General features: G+C 36.4%; 2 protein-coding genes across 2 annotated transcripts in view; one reads left to right on the top strand and one right to left on the bottom strand.

Moving 5' to 3' along the window:
• LOC127650479 (uncharacterized) overlaps positions 1–6,055 on the top strand; it is a 1,198,408-nt gene that overhangs the window by 827,876 nt on the left and 364,477 nt on the right.
• Positions 1–6,055, bottom strand: part of LOC127650380 (NACHT, LRR and PYD domains-containing protein 3-like) — a 1,539,373-nt gene that overhangs the window by 557,549 nt on the left and 975,769 nt on the right. The window lies entirely within an intron of this gene.

The raw sequence follows: 6,055 nt of genomic DNA on the forward strand, positions 1-6,055 counted from the left end.
TTTTGCCCTGCGACGAGAGAAATCCTTTAGGATTCCCAAAATTTGTGTCAGACGGCAGAATCGTGGCCAAAATCATACAGTGTGACCCGCCTTTAGGCATTTTATATTTTAAGCCCCAGAAAAAAAATATCAGAATGACTTTGAATTTTGAAATGTAAAATGTTCATCATAAAAGTGCGTTCAAGTGTTTTGTGCGTGAAATTCATTTTAATGTATCTTTTGAATAGTAGATCCGGATACAAAAAATTTACATCTGTAATCTGATCTAATATGGAAGTGCTGCTGTAGTTGTTTGTCTCCAGTGTCAGAAGCTTTTGTATGTAGTTTTGTGGTAATCTGACCTTTTGAGCCCCTAAACACACAACCTAGATGCAGAATGAGAAGAGATAAACATTGAAATTAATGAGAGACTCTTCACTGACACTTTTCATGATTTTAATGTCATTCATTGTACAGTCACAGGCATAGGCGGAAATCGGGGAAATCGCTGAGGGCCCCCCACTCCCCAAAATATCATTAAAATATGTGTATTGTAAATAATATAATGAGATATTCTTAAAATAATTATTTAAGAAATAAAATAATACAAATGCAAACCGGGCAACAACAAAAAACCCCTTCAAAAATTGCTCTTGAGAATTATTATGTTTATTGTCCCCCCACCCCAACATTTTGATGAAATTTTCACCCCTGGTCACAGGTAATGAGTGCCAACCACAGTAGAGTTTTCTGTGATGACGCAGTCCAGTCAGGTGCACAATGGAAAAAAGTGTCGGTATAAGTTAACGTGCAGACATCGCATTTAATTTTTAGCGAATAAGAGACAAGGAGAAAGAGGAATCTCTTTCGCAAGGTTCAACTAATGCAGTCTCTTCACAAGGTTTATCTGAGACGGCTAACGTTAGGGATGCTAAGAACAATGTTAGCGAAGCTACCGTGACACCAGCTGTCACTTCAACGTCCACAGTGGAGGGAGAACACATACAGGTGAAACTCGAAAAATTAGAATATCGTGCAAAAGTTCATTAATTTCAGTAATTCAACTTAAAAGGTGAAACTAATATATTATATAGACTCATTACAAGCAAAGTAAGATATTTCAAGCCTTTATTTGATATAATTTTGATGATTATGGCTTACAGCTTATTAAAACCCCAAATTCAGAATCTCAGAAAATTAGAATATTACATGAAATCAATAAAAAAAAAGGATTTTAAATACAGAAATGTCGGCCCTCTGAAAAGTATAATCATGCATATGTACTCAGTACTTGGTTTGGGCCCCTTTTGCATTAATTACTGCCTCAATGCGGCGTGGCATGGATGCTATCAGCCTGTGGCACTGCTGAGGTGTTATGGAAGACCAAGATGCTTCAATAGCGGCCTTATCTCTTCTGCATTGTTTGGTCTCATGTCTCTCATCTTTCTCTTGGCAATGCCCCATAGATTCTCTATGGGGTTCAGGTCAGGCGAGTTTGCTGGCCAATCAAGCACAGTAATACCATGGTCATTGAACCAGGTTTTGGTACTTTTGGCAGTGTGGGCAGGTGCCAAGTCCTGCTGGAAAATGAAGTCAGCATCTCCATAAAGCTTGTCTGCTGAAGGAAGCATGAAGTGCTCTAAAATGTCCCGGTAGGCGGCTGCGTTGACTCTGGACTTAATAAAGCACAGTGGACCAACACCAGCCGATGACATGGCTCCCCAAACCAACACAGACTGTGGAAACTTCACACTGGACTTCAAGCATCTTGGATTGTGTGCCTCTCCATTCTTCCTCCAGACTCTGGGACCTTGGTTTCCAAATGAGATGCAAAATTTGCTCTCATCAGAAAAGAGGACTTTGGACCACTGAGCAACAGACCAGTTCTTTTTTTCTTTAGCCAAGGTAAAGATAAAGAATAAAGAGATATTCAAATTTTTCGAGTTTCTCCTGTATATTCAATGCAAATTGGCTCAAAATGTTCCCATGGCTAGAGTTCGAAAACAACACTTCATGTTCTGCAACTATTGTAGAGGGCAGAAACTGGTGGGCAACTCGTCCTTAGTCAGGAAACCCGCATCTGAAATAGTGATTGATTGTTTGCAAACGAGTGGGCTCGCATATCTGAATCTATTTATAAAAAAAATTAATTAAGATATGAATAATCAAAAGATTTTAAAATAACGAAAAAAAAACAAGTAAAATAATATAGGACTAAATGCTCAAGCGCACACATTCGTTCTGACTGTCTGCTCTGACTAAAAGCCTCACCTGTTGTTCCTGTCAATCAGTGTCAACCAATGAACCAAAGATGCGTGAGGGAGGGCGGAGCCAATTTATTATGTTGTTCAGATTGTATTTGAATTGTTACATTTATATGCACTTTGTTTATATACATTGAAAATGTATACTTTAAATGTGAAATAGCATCCTTTTTTACATTTATTTCAATTTGTGGGATGTTGCAGTTTTGCAAATTGTTATTTATTTTTCTTGATATGGTGTATTATTCTATTATCAGTACCGCCACTACCTACATGCATACTACGCAGTTTGCGTAGGGCATCAACTCCCTAGGGGGGCACCATCTTACCCTAGGATGGCACCAGAAAGCCGAACCGGCTGCCCTTACTCGTTCGCTATACGTTATTCAAGGACCCGAAAGCAGTTGCGGAACACAGACGATCACTTCACGCTCATATCACGTGTAGGGCATCAATTTGGCCAGCGGTGGCCCTGTCTATTATGCTGTTCAGATTGTATTCATTTTTAATGGTTAGATTTATATGCACTTTGTTTATATTCAATAAGTTATACTTTAAATGCAAATGTTTAATAGCATTATTTTAAGCATTTTAAAATACATTGTGGTTAATGTAGAGTTATTAAATTATATTGTATTTAATTAGAATTGTTTTAACACCAATTATGAAAAGAGCCGGAATGCCCAACGCTTATCTGAAAAGAGATAATGTAGTGAAACGTCTCACGGTGGCATATCCAGTGCTCTGGATGAGACAAGAGAAACCATCAGGCTCGGTGTCAGCAGCCTTGAGGAGGCAAGTGCTGCAGTCTGAGGAGGAGAAGAGAAGGCAGCTGAAAATAAAGATAAACATCGGATACTTCATTGTGAAAGAAGAAAAATCTTTCGTCAAATTTGGGCCGCTTATCAGACTCCACCACGCAAACTGAGTTTACATTAATCCCACATACGACAATGAAGATGATCGGTCAAATTGCTGACATAATGAGAGATCGCTGGCTGACCTTTAAGTATGCCAGACGGTCAACATACAAAAGCAGCTGGACAACTGATATACTTTGATTCTAGTAGGCATGGGTCAATGTGTGATTTGGGTGGTATGTGCTGTTCCACAGATGTGTGTCCCTTAGTACACGTGCACACACTCATACACGCAGTATATAAATTGTTTGTTAATAAACTCTGTAGGCCTATTACATTTTTCACTGTGCTCCTAAATTTCTTTGTGTGCTCCTACATTTTTTTTCATTTAGGAGCGCATGTACTCCTTTGGAAAAAGTTAGTGTAGAGCCCTGACTAGGATGTTTGCTTACTGGCCTACGTCAGAAGTCTGTCCACTTTGACACTGTAACTGAACTCTGTATTATTTGGTTTGTTCAGTCGTGCTGATGGTGGATGATAAACTGTTCCTGTTTGTACTGTAGTGAAGGTGGACAGCGTCTGAAATTGTTCCTCTTATACATCCGGCAGAAAAGTGACCCCTCATCTGTCTCCACTCTCACCTCTAACAGACTGTAAACACCTTCATGTACATGTTACTGTCTGAAACAAATGTACATTTTACATTTATTCATTTGGCAGATATTTTTATCCAAAGTGAGGAAGGATACAACATAAGTTATTCATCTTAAGGAGACAGTATCATGAGAAGTGCTGCATTACAAAGTCTCAGATGCATCAGAAAAGTATTAAAGACAGAGATTGGAGTGCAACAAGATTTATTAATGAGTGTATGGTCAAGTGCTCACGAAACATTTGTGTTTTGGGTTCACGACACACCTTTAAGATCAAGAGGTATTTTTTTTTATTCTTATAAGAGGTAAGGAGGTTTACTTATTGAGTGACTCTCACAAAAACATGTCCAGTTCATTTTACACCCCAAAATAAAATATAAATTATATTTTACATAAAGAAATTGAAGCTTATGTTGGAATCATTCAGATGTATTGCATTGTGATATTATTTTTTACAACAATTAAACACATTTAACTTAAATCTCATTATTAGAGTTTTTTTTATATAGTTTTCATTATTTTTATGATTCTCAATAGATTCTCATTTCTGGGGGAGAAAAAACCTTTAATGATTGATTTATTAAACAAAAAAGTATGAATTAAATATAAGGCATAACCAACACCACTACCATGTATAAAATATTCACAATTATAATAATGCACTCAAAAATATTCTAGCCTATTTTTAATATATTCATATTTCAATTTTCAAACCATGTATTTTTTATACCAAATTTTGTTAAGGCAATAAAAGGCCAGTAAGATAGAAGATTTGTTTTACATTTATGCATTTGGCAGATGCTTTTATCCAAAGAGACTTACAGAGCACTTATTACAGGACAATCCCCCCGGAGCAACCTGGAGTTAAGTGCCTTGCTCAAGGACACAATGGTGGTGGCTGTGGGGATCAAACCAGCGACCTTCTGATTACCAGTTATGTGCTTAGACCACTACACCACCACCACTCCACATACCACTTTTTATGGTATTAGAAAACAGTCTTCTTTTTTTCTCAAAATAACCTCAAATGTATCTAATTAAAAAGTTCCAGTATATTCTTATCAATAATAATGTCAATCACATGAGTATGTGTCAGTACTGGAGTGATCCTCTACAATAGCTCTTATCTGCTGACAATAAGTGTAACTGACTCGACTATCAGTGTCACATTTTATCACTTTATTCTGTTGCTTGTCTCTTCATGTAGAGACACATAACATGCCACAAACTGATAAAGACTATATGCTCATAACTGATGTTCTGTGATTTTTATTTTCAATAGTCCAGAAATCATCACTGAAGACCCTGATGAAACGACAGATGTTAAACTTAAGACATCTGTGAAAACAAACACTTTCTCCAAACCCTGAAGAAATAAGACTGAACTTCATCTTTAGTCTACTTTGAACTAGTGAGTTGTGAACGTGTATGTAAATGTAACTTAGAGGCAGTAAATGTCAAACATGAATGAAATCTGAAATAAAACTTTCTTTATACGTTGTTTTTTTTTTTTTTTTTTTAATGAATTAGTAATTTAGCAGAAAAACTTTCACTGTCAAGATTAAAAAAATACTCTGGGGTTCCTCAGATGACACACCGGCAGAATCCTCTAAAGGTCCTCAAAGACTATTAGGCTGCTACAGGGGCGTAGCAATCTTTCAAAAGTTAGGTGAACAGAACGATTAGTGCAACACGAACATAAATATAAAATATATAAGATGTATTTTTAAGGCTCTCAATTGATCTTTTTTTTTTTATTTTGTTGAATTTCATGATTGATCAGTGAATTTTTACTTTTGCATTTACACATTTAGACATTTGCTGTATGAAAGACACAAAGTAAACACATTTGCCCTGTGAATAAGTGCCGGGATGAACTTTAGTTTTATTGAAAGTGAGGGGGACATCCCCCCCCCATCCCCCACGTATTCTACACCATTGGGCTGTTATAAAGACAGCAAATATCTGTAGTTACTAATGACATCTATTGCATGTTTTGTGATTGTGATGACTAATCATAGACTTTGGAAATTAAAATACCATTAGTAAATATTGACGGATTTCACTTACCAAACGACCAGTATAAATGTAACATGAAACAATGACTCATGTTGTTAAATTATGGGCTGTAACTGCTTGTGCTTTTTATCATATCTGCTCGTGTTTATATGAGCGGAAGGAGAAATAGTTCCTGTAACTACTATCAAATATTCATTTCTCATTTTGAAGCTTGTACATACGCATTAATTTTTATCCAAAATAATAAATAAAATCGCTGTATTAAAATTGAATTTCTTTG

Source organism: Xyrauchen texanus, chromosome 10 (assembly GCF_025860055.1).
Source record: "Xyrauchen texanus isolate HMW12.3.18 chromosome 10, RBS_HiC_50CHRs, whole genome shotgun sequence".
Taxonomy (NCBI): domain Eukaryota; kingdom Metazoa; phylum Chordata; class Actinopteri; order Cypriniformes; family Catostomidae; genus Xyrauchen; species Xyrauchen texanus.